The following is a 14,480-nucleotide window of genomic DNA, read 5'->3' as shown; positions in this document are numbered from 1 at the left end:
GCATATGTCCTGCCCACTTAAATATATGACCACCTGCTTATCTGCCGCTTTTTAAAAGCATGTGAGACAATCGGACGGGGGACTTCTATCATCCATTCTCTCCACGACATGCTAGGATCCCAAGGTCCAAAGGAAATCAACAAGCAAAGACGGGACAGTATGAAAATATGACAGAAGTCAAGCTACAGCAAATCAACGTGGATAACTTATTGCTCTGTTAATGTAGGGACCTAGTTCTACTGTGCGTAAAAGTTGTATTAGGCTGTTGTTCTGTAGGCTATCACTATAATGTTGGCGCATTGGCAATTCAAAAAAAGCCAGAGGACGGAGAAGAGTAAAAATGTGTCTTTACTGCAAATGGTCATGACACCAGACCGTATTCCAACATTCACAATTCCGTGCCTGCAATCTGGCCACGCAGGGCTCCTGGAAACTCCGCGCCACAGAGAAGCTTGCGCTATCGGATATCCACGTCGGCACACCATGCCACTGTTGCAACGTTTCTCATTTTGTCATCCTCGGACCCTAAACTTTCACGGCCATCTACCCGAGGATCGATTCGTTGACCCAACGACACGGGCAGCAATGTCTCTCCCACATCTTCCCAAAATCACCACTCCATATGGTTTTCTTACACTGGGCGAAAGCCCCTGCGTCTGTAGGAGAGAGTCGTTATTTTTCGAGGATAATTTGTCATGGTCAAACACGAACGGGGAACATCTCGCTGCAAGTATGCCCATAGACTCAATGTTTTTACCAAACACTAATTTGACTCTTTCCGATTTAGGAAACATTCCTGGTGCAAAGAGGTTGGCGCGTTCTTATTCGTATGATACTGCAACATCGAACCGTTGCGCATCTCGTCAAATAGAGAACGGTCCGTCACATTCCTGTTTTGACTCTGATCGCTCCACACCTGTGCCATCAGTGATGCCTGTTAATGGACGACTACAGCGACTACTGAAAAAGCGCCTGGCAGCAGTAAGGGCTCTTACATCGGGAAAACGGTCGCAGAAAATATAACCTTCATTTTTACGCACAAGTGATGAAATGGTGATGACAGATGCACCAGTTTGTGAATAAAACGTTATATATATTCAAATATATTCAAAATAAAAATGTTAATCATTTTGTGATGCGGCATGCTCTCAAATGTTCAAAAAAGGGCTACGAATACATTTTGATTTGATGCTCTGCCCCTTTGTCACAATTTCAACACATTGCCCATTTTGTTTGTCCACATTGTTGTTGTGACATTTGTTATCAGACATGCTGAAACTGCAGTATCATTTACCTATATCCTGTCTGTCACATTTTGACAGAACAGCGAACCTTTGTCCAGGTGACCTCATTAATCATACATCCTCACTGATTTTATCCTAATGACCACTTTGCTGGAGCGGTAAAAACATGAAATAATTAACTTTTAATGGTTGAATTATCATTTGTTCAAAATGTATTGACCAGATATTTTTCTTAGTGGGTAAATCTGTGGAGATTTCCGGCCAAAAATGGACGCGAGGGGGTAGAGGTGGCTGGTCGTTCGAAGCCAAAACTTTTATGCCGAATTCACACCCCCTGCCGAAATCTAACCCCCCACCCGAAATCTAGATGATAAACTTAAAGATGCTGTAAAGCAAATTCCATAATTTGCTTCTCATATAGGCCTACGTGTGAAATGAGTTGCTGAAAGCATGTGCAAAGCTCTAAAACTTTGTCGCACTGAAATGTGGAGTTAGACCGTTGAACTCATCCGTTTTCAGCTCAAGTTTTGTATAGGCGGGCAAAACCCAACCTACCTATGTCACCACAGACGGTTGCATTCTGTTACTCAGCTGGTACGATGCAAAGACAAAGTAATTAACACATAAAACACTCAGAGACTGCAAGTAGGACTGTTCTGATATCTGCAATTGATTTAGCTAGTGTTGCTGTTGCTAAATTCAATAAATTCAAGGGGGCGGAGCTTTAGCTCCTTCAGGCGACACGCCCCCCCCCAGTCTCAAGCAGAGAAGACTGCTGATTTTCTCAGATTTCAAAACCTAATTTAACATATACTACGTTTAAACTACATACGTTTTTTTCGTTTGAATTTGGATGGGTAGTTAACAACACATTTATCTGTGGTGTGATGAACTTACAATTCATTTTCAATTCCACTTTACAGCATCTTTAACCCTTGTGTTATCTTCGGGTCATTCTGACCCATCAGTCATTGTGACCCACCTTCGTATTGCGACAGATTTACCGCATACAAAGACAAAGTGAAGCATTTTCTTTTAACAGCTAGGCTGTCTCAGACCCCCCACATTGCAAAGGTTAAAAGAAAATTATTTTAATTTGTTTTTGTATTGGGTAAAATTGGGTAAACACAACGATGGTTCGTTATGAACCTTTGGGTCATGTGACCCGAAGGCAGCACGAGGGTTAACACACTTTCAAATATAAGACATGGGGCAATAAGGGCGTATAGGCATACTTTGTATAAACGAATATAGACGAATAGTCTAAAACTGCACATTATAGGTGTCGCCCACGCAAACAAACTACAATTCTTTTCAATAACAAAACAACAACTAAATGTTGTCTTAAAGGACTCCAATAAAAAACTATTAATTCAGTAAGAACAGCGAAACATAGGCAAAATTGATTATGAAGTGAATAGCAAAGTCTACAAGTAGCCAGTCGCAACAATGCAGCAACACGTTCACGAGCTGGGGGGTTAGATTTCGTCAGGGGGTGTGAATTCGGTATAACACCTGTTTTATCATCTGAGACCGGAATTGAAGCTAGAACATTCATTTACATTTAGCAGACGCTCTTATCCAGAGCGACTTACAGTAAGTACAGGGACATTCCCCCTGAGGTAAGTAGGGTTAAGTGCCTTGCGTTGTGACAAGGACACAACGTAATTTGACACGGCCGGGAATCGAACTGGCAGCCTTCAGATTACTAGCCCGATTCCCTAACCGCTCAGCCATCTGACCCCCCCTATTCAAGAGATTACCCATAGTGTCGGATTTTCAACTTCAAAAAGGTGAAAAGTGAGGCGATACTTCGATTAAAGTCAAGTTTCTTAACATCTGTTGACAATTATGTCAATTAAAAGTTGTAACTAATCAAGAAGTTTCAGCGCCATTCGTTTTTACTTTGTAACTATAATTTTAAAATCCTTCAGCAAACTGTGCAACTGGCTGGCTAGGCAGGCGAGCTGTCATTGGTTTTTGCCTTTACTCACAGCCCAGTCCCCAATCGAAGTTGTCAGTTTGCCTATGTTATCATCGTTATGTTGAGTAAGCATATGATCGTTTGGAGAGAAAAATTTACTAATGTGTATCGATATCCTTCTCAATTACACTAAATTGTTAGTTTACTTGCTGTTCCAACTAGCACTAAATCCAATATTTGTATGTCACTTTGTATAAAAGTGTCTGCTAATCTCAATAAATACAATGTCTAAGAGTCTTATGACTCATTAATTTTCCATTCAAATATGACAATTCTATGAATGTACATCTACCTCCTGGGGACCCAGACCAAGATCAAGACCCATCTAACACAGCACACAATACCCAAACCAAAATATTTGAATTCATGTACATTTAGTCATTTAGCAGACGCTCTTATCCAGAGCGACTTACAGTAAATACAGGGACCGAGGCAAGTAGGGTGAAGTGTCTTGCCCAAGGACACAACGTCATTTTGCACGGCCGGAAATCGAACCAGCAATCTTCTGATTACTAGCCCGATTCCCTAACCTCTCAGCCACCTGACTCCCCCATGTAGTTCTTCAATATTAAATCAAACCACTATAACCACTCCCAACTTGTTTCAGTTTATTTAATTCAAATAATGATGCCTACACATTTCAGTAATTGGGTGTGCTTTGCCTTCGGCAAGGTCACAACCTTTGTTCTCTCACATATATATTATTATTATTGGGTGTGCTTTGCCTTCGGCAAGGGCACAACCTTTGTTCTCTCACATATATATTATTATTATTATTATTCTTTTTGCCCCCCTAAAACTCAGTCAATATTTGGCCTACATAGACAAAGTAGGTGTAGGGGTGGAGGGGTTTGCGTGTCCTAATGATCCTGGAAACTATGTTGTCGGGGGCTTTATGCCCCTGGTAGGGTCACCCAAGGCAAACAGGTTCCAGGCGAAGGATCAGACAAAGCGTGGCTCAAAAAACTACCATGAAGAAAACTAACAATGGTTCTCAGTTGCCCCTGCCCGGAAGCGGGTCACCGGGGCCCCCCCCTGGAGCCAGGCCCGGGGGTGGGGCTCGATGGCGAGCGCCTGGTGGCCGGGCCTTTTCCCATGGGGCCCGGTCGGGCACAGCCCGAAGAGACAGCGTGGGACCCCCTTCCAGTGGGCTCACCATCCGCAGGAGGGGTCATGGGGGTCGGGTGCAGTGCGAGACGGGCGGCGGCCGAAGGCGGGGGCCTTGGCGGTCCGATCCTCGGCTGCAGAAGCTAGCTCTAGGGACGTGGAACGTCACCTCGCTGGCGGGAAAGGAGCCGGAGCTGGTGCGCGAGGTAGAGAAGTTCCGGCTAGATATAGTCGGCCTCGCCTCGACGCACAGCATCGGCTCCGGAACCAGTCTCCTTGAGAGGGGCTGGACTCTCTTCCACTCTGGAGTTGCCCTCGGTGAGAGGCGTCGAGCCGGGGTGGGAATACTTGTTTCCCCTCGGTTCGGCGCCTGTACGTTGGGGTTCACCCCGATGGACGAGAGGGTAGCCTCCCTCCGCCTTCGGGTGGGGGGACGGGTCCTCACTGTTGTTTGTGCTTATGCACCAAATGGCAGTGCAGAGTATCCACCCTTTTTGGAGTCTCTGGGAGGGGTGCTGGAAAGCGCTCCTCCCGGAGATTCCCTCGTCCTCCTGGGGGACTTCAATGCTAATGTGGGCAATGACAGTGAGACCTGGAGGGGCGTGATTGGGAGGAACGGCCCCCCCAATCTGAACCCGAGCGGTGTTTTGTTGTTGGACTTCTGTGCTAGACACGGCTTGTCCATAACGAACACCATGTTCAAGCATAAGGGTGTCCATATGTGCACTTGGCACCAGGACACCCGAGGTCTCAGTTCGATGATAGACTTTGTAGTCGTGTCGTCGGATCTGAGGCCGAATGTCTTGGACACTCGGGTGAGGAGAGGGGCGGAGCTGTCAACTGATCACCACCTGGTGGTGAGTTGGCTACGATGGTGGGGGAAGACGCCGGTCAGGCCTGGCAGGCCCAAACGTAATGTGAGGGTCTGCTGGGAACGGCTGGCAGAATCCCCTGTCAGAAGGAGCTTCAACTCCCACCTCCGGGAGAGCTTCGACCATGTCTCGGGGGAGGCCGGGGACATTGAGTCCGAATGGGCCATGTTCCGGGCCTCCATTGTTGAGGCGGCTGACCGGAGCTGCGGACGCAAGGCGGTCGGTGCATGTCGCGGCGGTAACCCTCGGACTCGGTGGTGGACGCCGGAGGTGAGGGAAGCCGTCAAGCTGAAGAAGGAGGCCTATCGGACTTTGTTGGCTGGTAGGACTCCAGAGGCAGCTGATGTGTACCGACAGGCCAAGCGGAATGCGGCTTTGGCGGTCGCGGAGGCAAAAACCCGGGCATGGGAGGAGTTCGGCGAGGCCATGGAGAATGACTTCCGAACGGCTTCGAAAAGGTTCTGGACCACCATCCGGCGACTCAGGAGGGGGAAGCAGTGCACTGTCAACGCTGTAAATGGTGGGGATGGTGCGCTGCTGACCTCGATGGGGGACGTCCTGGATTGGTGGAAGGAATACTTTGAAGACCTCCTTAATCCCACCAACACGCGTTCCGACGTGGAGGCAGAGTCTGGGGACATTGGGGGAGGCCCTTCTATCTCTGGGGCTGAGGTCGCCGAGGTGGTTGAAAAGCTCCGCGGTGGCAAGGCCCCTGGGGTGGATGAGGTCCGCCCGGAGTTCCTTAAGGCTCTGGATGTTGTAGGGCTGTCTTGGTTGGCACGACTCTGCAACATCGCGTGGACATCAGGGACAGTGCCTCTGGACTGGCAGACCGGGGTGGTGGTTCCCCTCTTTAAAAAGGGGGACAGGAGGGTGTGCTCCAACTTTAGGGGGATCACACTCCTCAGCCTCCCTGGGAAAGTCTATTCAGGGGTGCTGGAGAGGAGGGTCCGTCGGATTGTCGAACCTTGGATTCAGGAGGAGCAATGTGGTTTTCGTCCTGGCCGTGGAACTGTGGACCAGCTCTATACCCTCGGCAGGGTTCTGGAGGGTGCATGGGAGTTCGCCCAACCAGTCTACACATGTTTTGTGGATTTGGAAAAGGCGTTCGACCGTGTCCCTCGGGGGCTCATGTGGGGGGTGCTCCGGGAGTACGGGGTACCGGACTCCCTGATCGGAGCTGTTCGGTCCCTGTACGACCGGTGCCAGAGTTTGGTCCGCATTGCCAGTAGTAAGTCGAACTTGTTCCCGGTGAGGGTTGGACTCCGCCAGGGCTGCCCTTTGTCACCGATTCTGTTCATAACTTATATGGACAGAATTTCTAGACGCAGCCAGGGCGTTGAGGGGGTCCGGTTTGGGGACCTCAGGATCGGGTCGCTGCTTTTTGCGGATGATGTGGTCCTGTTGGCTTCATCGGGCCGTGACCTCCAGCTCTCACTGGAGCGGTTCTCAACCGAATGCGAAGCGGCTGGGATGGGAATCAGCACTTCCAAATCTGAGGCCATGTTTATCGACCGAAAAAAGGTGGAGTGCAATCTCCGGGTCGGGGAGGAGATCTTGTCCCAAGCGGAGGAGTTCAAGTATCTCGGGGTCTTGTTCACGAGTGAGGGAAGGATGGAGCGCGAGATCGACAGGCGGATCGGTGCGGTGTCCGCAGTGATGCGGGCTCTGCATCGGTCCGTTGTGGTGAAGAAGGAGCTGAGTCGAAAGGCGAAGCTCTCTATTTACCAGTCGATCTACGTTCCTACCCTCACCTATGGTCACGAACTGTGGGTAGTGACCGAAAGAACGAGATCGCGAATACAAGCGGCCGAAATGAGTTTTCTCCGCAGGGTGTCCGGGCTCTCCCTTAGAGATAGGGTGAGAAGCTCGGTCATCCGGGAGGGGCTCAGAGTAGAACCGCTGCTCCTCCGCGTCGAGAGGGGCCAGTTGAGGTGGCTCGGGCATCTGATAAGGATGCCTCCTGGACGCCTCCCTGGTGAGGTTCTGGGCAGGTCCCACTGGGAAGAGGCCCCGGGGAAGACCCAGGACACGCTGGAGGGACTATGTCTCTCGGCTGGCCTGGGAACGCCTCGGGGTCCCCCAGGAAGAGCTGGTGGAAGTGGCCGGGGAGAGGAAAGTCTGGGCCTCCCTGCTTAGGTTGCTGCCCCCGCGACCCGAGCCCCGGACAAGCGGAAGATGATGGATGGATGGACATATACATTTTCGTTGTAGGGTTTATTCTGACATTAGTAAACGATGTGTTGGTGAAATTACCATTACCTGTGGTTTCAAACCAGTGTAGCTCACTGCAACGCTGTAGCTTCCGTGAGACACACTACAAAAACATCTACACTACACAGCTGTTTAGGAAGTCAAACGGCGACAGAACATGTTCGGCACTCCCCTTACTTAAATCAAAAGTCTATCTAACTACTAACCTGAACTTCATTGCCACAGCCTAAACGTTGTCAATCTGTTCATGAAAATAATTAATTTCAGCTTAAACCGTACAACGGAACGTTAAATCCAATTCAACCAACGCAATCGCTACCAAGACGAACACAGCAGTAGTCTAGTACTGTACCGTCGTAGTACAATTTACCGGGGCAGCTTCTCCACACAGCGCTATATCGCATTTTGCGTTGTTACTGACAATGATCGCTACCAGTGAGCTTTTTATTTATTTATTTATTTATTTTAATTTTATTTTCCACTAAATAAATGTCAAGCTTATTTACGTTTTGGGGGGCATATTTTCGGTTAGCAGATGGTACTGTTTGAATCGCGATTCCATCTTCTACTGCCGGGTAACGTCGTAGAATAATCTTCAAAGGGGGTTCTTTATTAATGAATGAATGCAATGAGTAGGCTAAATGCCTGAAAATATCATGAGAAGGGAAAAACTTAAAATGACGTTTAAGTCATAGAGATTAGGTAAATTTTTACACCGGTCTGCCAAATTTATTCGTTTTGATTCAACGATGAGGCTGCCTCTTGCAGGGGAAATGAGAAGACATCTATTTCATTCTACACTTCACTCGTATTTTCAGTTGTAAATGAGCAGCAAAAAAAATATGTCATTCAAAAACGGACCCCTGTGCAACCGACGCAAGCAAGCACACCCTACAATTTCCCCAGAAATTGTACCCTCTCTAGTTGTATAAATGCTATTATTGTATATTCTAAAAGCAACAACAAATAAATCAACAATAACAATTGTTAATAACAATAATAGTCTGATTTTTATATTCAGCTGAGACATCTCCAACCTCTCCTTCAGCCTGTCTATACTCCCCACCTGCTTCAAGAGGACCACCATTGTCCCTGTGCCCAGGGGCGGACTGGCCATTGGGGATACCGGGGGAAACCCCGGTGGGCCGACGGGGTTGGGATGGTCCAAAATACCGGCCCACTTCCATCACCAACTTGCCCTCCCTCTTACATCGCCGGCACCTCCAACTATTTTCCATATTACACAACTTGAACACGTATAACATATAATATATAAATTTGCTTTGCATTACTCAACATTTGCGTCACTCACTAGCAGTTGTTTTTGAGAGTGAGAGCATGTCATCGGCATAAAAACGTAAAGGTGGAGCTGAAAAGTTCAGGGAGAAAAAGAATGATACGTGCAATGCATTGAGTGGCCAATGCGCCGTGTATTGAGTGGGCAATGCGCCGTGTACTGAGTGGGCCGCGCGCTGTGTAAGTGGGCCGGTCTGACAGTAACTCCCGGGCCACTTTTTTGTGTGCTCAGCCCTCTCCTGTTCTCCTTGCAATGCACAGTTCCAACCTCCTTGTTAAGTTTACTGACGACACAACCATTGTGGGCCTCATCTCTTGACAGTGATGAGTCAGCCTACAGAGAGGAGGTTGATACCCTGACATTATGGTGCCAGGACAATAACCTATCTCTCAATGTCAGCAAGACTTAGGATATTATTGTGAACTATAGGAGGAAGAGCATGCTGCTTCAGGTCAACTGCAAGCAGGTCAGCTGCTTCAGGTTCCTCGGGGTGAACATCAGCAATTATCTCACCTGGTCTGCTCACATGGACATGGTGGTTAAAGCTGCCCAGAAACGCCTTCCTAAGGAGACTGAAGAAGTTTGGCATGGACTCAGTAATCCTCACTAACTTTAACAAATGCACTATAGACAGCATAGTGACTGGTTGCATTACAGTGTGGTGTGGGAGCTGCACAGACAGGGACCGCAAGGTCCTACGTAGTGTGGTCCGTTCTGCTGAGTTCATCATCGGCAGGAAGCTCCCAGCCCTACAGGACACCTACCACACACGATGCCTCAGGAAAGCTGTCAGGATTCTAAGAGACTGTTACCACCCATCCTTCAGTCTTTTTACCCCGTTGTCTTCTGGCGGGCAATAGGCTACCGATCCATTCGGTCTCACACACGTAGTCTGGAGAATAGTCTCTTTCCAAGGGCCATCAGGCTTCTGAATGAACACTGATACACTCTCACCACTTTCTCACTAGCCACTTTACACACTGTCACTTTCAGCTACTGGTTGCACTATCATCAATGTTGCACTAATTGTTACCCCTGCCCACTTGTCTTTAGGTTAGTATAGGTTTACACGGTTAGTATAGGTTATTATGTGTATTAGAGGTTTTGTATACTTTATTGTATGTTATTTTGTATATTTAGGAGTTTTAATTTTATTATCATAGATGTAATCTATGTTCAGAGTACTTATATGTTATGTCTGCCAGGTTGCTTTGCTTTTACACATGCAAATAGACAAAACACAAGCAAATTAAGAAAATATCTTCATTAAGTTGACAACACATGCGCATCATTCAGCAAACATGCTGCAAATACACACAACACAACCAAATACATAAACGTGCTGAAAATATAGAAACGATGCAAAACGGAAAGCACACAAACCCCGCAAAACAAATGCCAAAACCCCCCCGCTGCGTCCAGTTTAGACAACGAAAGTGGTCCAGGCCTCTAGGGAGAGCGCTAAGTGGAACAGCTTGATTTTTGACCCCACGGAGCGAGAAAGAGAGAGCGGATGAGAGGTTTGTTTTGGAAACGCTCTTTTTAAAATACTTTAAAAGAGGAGGGTCAAATGTAAAAATGAATACTAACCTTTTTATTTCACCTCTTTACTTCACTTTTGGTCACGTTTCCAAAACAAACCTCTACTCTCTCTCTCTCGCTTCGTGGGATTTAGGTGTGTTTTTGTCGGAAGATATAGATATAGTTGACACTGACAGGTTGAACAACACAGAGTGGTGTACTTGTCATAACTGCACGACAATGCCAACAGAGACAGAATCGATCTGATCAAAGAGGCAGACCTGCATGATCTGGGTGTTGGTGGTCCACCAAAATTATCGTGCATCATTGAGCACAGGCTCTTCCCCATGCTGTGTGAAGAGAATGACCTTTTAGAGGTGGCCATGCTTTCCCTGAACATCTTTTAGGGCCTGAAAGATGTAACGTTACGGAGTGAGCTTTGTGCGTTAAATATTAGGCTACTATCATATCTGTGAATTTAGGAGCTACCTCCCTGAAATGAGTCTCTGCAGGTTGGGATGTCTGTAAGCCATTTTCGTAAAACCGGAGTAGGACATGATAGTGAATGCCTTCTATCCTGTCAAATTTGTTTGTACAACCAGGGGCTATACAATAAGATCCCCCTTTGCATCTTTTTTTAGCTGGTTCGTTTGAAGCCATTTCTACCTCTGTGTTGTCAATCTGTCAATGTCAATCATGTTGACTGCTAGCTGTCAGTCACAGTACCTAACCATTCTTGTGAAGTCACAGACATGACGATTCAAAGATGGCCGTGCCCTGTAGTTAAGTAGTGTTAAGGTGTGTCAAACTGGGTAGTGGAGAATGATACAAGGTTAAACACCGGACCAAGTTATTTGTAGTTTAATAATAAGAAATGATGCAATCACAAGAATACACAATGAAAACAACACACCAGGATGTTCTTAGTCTAATACAGTGAATCAGTCGATGATGCCAATGTAGCTTCACAGAAACAGAGTCTCAGAACAGATCAAACGAAGGCCTTCGTTGAGAAAGTGGTCGTGACAGAGATCAGAGAGAGAGTTCTGCCCAGTCCAAGTTCTGTCTCCCTGTCCTCGGGAGACAGGTCTTGTACCCCCTGACATGGAGAACTCTGATAGGTGATTGGTCAGAAGACCATGGGGTGGGAATGTGGTTGTCCAATCAAATGTCCAGGGCGTTCATGGTGGCACATGGGGGGCAGTCCAAGGATCTGGTGATGTTCAGAGAGGGAGGTGGCAGACAAGACCCACAGGTCTGAGGTAATCCAAGGGGGGGGGGGGGGGGGTCTCCAGGGAAGGGAGTAGATCACCCCAAGGTCCTGATGACGTGCAGGGAGATGGGAGCTGCGTCTCCAGGGAAGGAAGGGGGGGGGGGGGGTTGTGTCTCCAGGAGAAGGGGTGAGGTAGACCAGGCCAGGGTCGATGAATAGGGGGAGGTGGGGGCAGGGTCTCCAAGGGGATGCAGGTGGAGCAGGGTCTCCAAGGGGAAGGGGTAGATCATCCAGTGAGAAAGGGGGGACAGGGGGGCAGGGTCTCCAAGGGAATGTGACCTCAGAACAGAGTAAATGAGAGTAAGGTAGGCAGACCGGCCGGTCCTGGAGCAGAGAAGAATTACAGTCCCAGCATTACCTTATCTCTCATTTTGACACTCTGCTCCCAAGAGCTGAGTAGCCCATTGTGCTTGCACCAGTCCCTGAACGCCACAAACTCGACTCCCATGTTGCTTACTTGAACTCGGCATTCTTGCACGCACACCACAGTGTTACTTAGAAGGAAACATTTCAGCATGACCTCACTTACTCAGAAACATCTTGATGCCTGATCCCATCTGTTCTTTAATAAATCAATTGATCACAATTGGATATATGTTTTAGTATTAAACATTACACATTTGATGTACTTGAGGTAGTGATTGGTATAGCAGCATTGATTAGCAGTATAGTTATCATTCCTTCACAGTAGTAAAGTTGAAAACGTTTTTATTTAGAAATTGAACATTTTGCTGTTTTAGTTGTCAGATAAAGTTTTGTGATCTTATTTTAACCCTCGTGCTGCCTTCGGGTCACATGACCCAAAGGTTCATAACGAACCATCATTGTGTTTACCCAATTTTACCCAATACAAAAACAAATAAAAATACTTTTCTTTTAACCTTCGCAATGTGGGGGGTCTGAGACAGCCCGACGGTTAAAAGAAAATGCTTCACTTTGTTTTTGTATGCGGTAAAGTTGTCGCAATACGACGGTGGGTCACAATGACTGATGGGTCAGAACGACCCGAGGAGAACACAAGGGTTAATAATATGAGCCGTACTTCATAAATTGGTTCAGTTCCACTTTAAGGAACATTGTGAAATGCCCTATAAAATCAGTAATGACCCCTTTAAAGATCCTGTAAAGTGGAATTGAAAACAAGTTTCAAGTTCACCACACCACAAAAGAATGTGTTATTAACTACCCATCCAAATTCGAATGAAAAAAAAACACAGACAAATATGTTAAATTAGGCTTTGAAATCGTGACAAAATCAGCACTCTTCTCTGCTTAAGATTGGGGGGGCGTGTCATTTACATTTAGTCATTTAGCAGACGCTCTTATCCAGAGCGACTTACAGTAAGTACAGGGACATTCCCCCGAGGCAAGTAGGGTGAAGTGCCTTGCCCAAGGACACAACGTCATCGGCCTGGCGGGGAATCGAACCGGCAACCTTCTGATTACTAGACCGATTCCCTAACCGCTCAGCCACCTGACTCCCACTCTTATGCCTGCAGATGTGAATGGGGTTGTGCGCTCTGTCCACCTTCAAACGAAGACCAGCATCTTGGAGAGGCCTGTGACGAAGCTGTGCCTGCTGTTGGTGGCTGCAGTGTGATCAGATTAACGGACTCTTTCTCTTCGTCTGCCTCTATTATTTTCTTTCTTTCTCTTTTCTTTGCAGGTGCGGCAAGACATCCGTGCCTGATATACTTTGACTACATGGTGTAGCTCTGTTTTGAGAGTTCAGTAATTGTGATAATGCACAATTAGGGGCCGGTGTGTTGGAGCTAAATTAGTTAGTGGTGATTTGTTAATTAAATTGTTTATTATTATGATTTTGTTTACATATATGTATTTTGGTAATGTAGTTTAATAAATACAATGTTTGACTTAGACACTTGAGGGCAGTAGTGGGCACAGGTGAAGGTGTATATAGGTAGGAAATAGGAGGTGGCCTGTTGCACCTGGGTGATGGGAATATGTTTTTTTTACCAGTGTGAGAGATAACTTATTGTTTTGCACAGTTGGAACAAATAAATCAGCCACAACCTCTGAATCCAGCCTAGAATATATTTTTGTCTTGCCTGCATACATCACCTGCCCAGGGTGCTAGAAGTCGTCGTTTAAAGTATTAATTTAAGTTTAATTGATATTTTGTTAGTGACAAGCGGCCACTACAAGGACTATAAAAAGCCAACATCAATGGAATTCCGATAATAGGATCCACCATGGCACCTGGCGACAAAAAACGTCCTCCTACTTCACCCCACTTCAGTTAGAAGTGTTAAAGGTCCCATGACATGCTGTTTTTGTATGCTTTTATATAGGCCTTAGTGGTCCCCTAATACTGTATCTGAAGTCTCTTTCCCGAAGTTCAGCCTTGGCGCAGAATTACAGCCACTACGAACAATCCCACAATGAGCTTTCCTTAGGACATGCCATTTCTGTGTCTGTAGCTTTAAATGCTATGAGAAGGAAAGAGGCGGGGCTAACTGCCATGCTTCGGTCGTTTGCAAGCCATGTTGTCTCTTGAGGAAAAACCAATATCGCGTTCGCAGGTTGTAGCTCATTTTCTCACTGTGTCCTTGGGCAAGGCACTTCACCCTACTTGCCTCTGGGGGAATGTCCCTGTACTTGCTGTAAGTCGCTCTGGATAAGAGTGTCTGCTAAATGACTAAATGTCAATCAAAAATCTCAATTTTGACAAAACGATTTTCTATCTTTTATGGCTAGCCAACAATGAGCGGCCGTGACATCCGACGGGTTTCCGCAGGCCGGACATGTTCTCTTTTCGAGACCTAAAAAATGCGTTTGGCAGGGATTCCAAAATTGTCTGGGATTTTGCCTCGTCGGATATTTGTGTTTCTCTAGGTCTTTCACAAACTATTACGCCCTTACACATTTTTGAAACCTTCCAACTTCTTGCACGAGCTCTGACTGTAGAGAGAACTGTCATTTTGATCAGATAGTGCGGCATGCAATA

General features: G+C 46.8%; 1 long non-coding RNA gene across 1 annotated transcript; it reads right to left on the bottom strand.

The window, feature by feature from the left end:
* Positions 1 to 270: 270 nt before the first annotated feature.
* Positions 271 to 921, bottom strand: LOC134023926 (uncharacterized). Its single transcript, XR_009930815.1, has 2 exons — positions 758 to 921; positions 271 to 656 (listed from the first exon to the last, which is right to left on the bottom strand). It is a non-coding gene; the product is annotated as an uncharacterized LOC134023926 (long non-coding RNA).
* Between the last annotated feature and the right edge of the window lie 13,559 nt (positions 922 to 14,480).

This window comes from Osmerus eperlanus, chromosome 7 (genome assembly GCF_963692335.1).
Source record: "Osmerus eperlanus chromosome 7, fOsmEpe2.1, whole genome shotgun sequence".
Classification (NCBI taxonomy): Eukaryota; Metazoa; Chordata; class Actinopteri; order Osmeriformes; family Osmeridae; genus Osmerus; species Osmerus eperlanus.
This window is presented reverse-complemented; position numbering and strand designations above follow the sequence as displayed.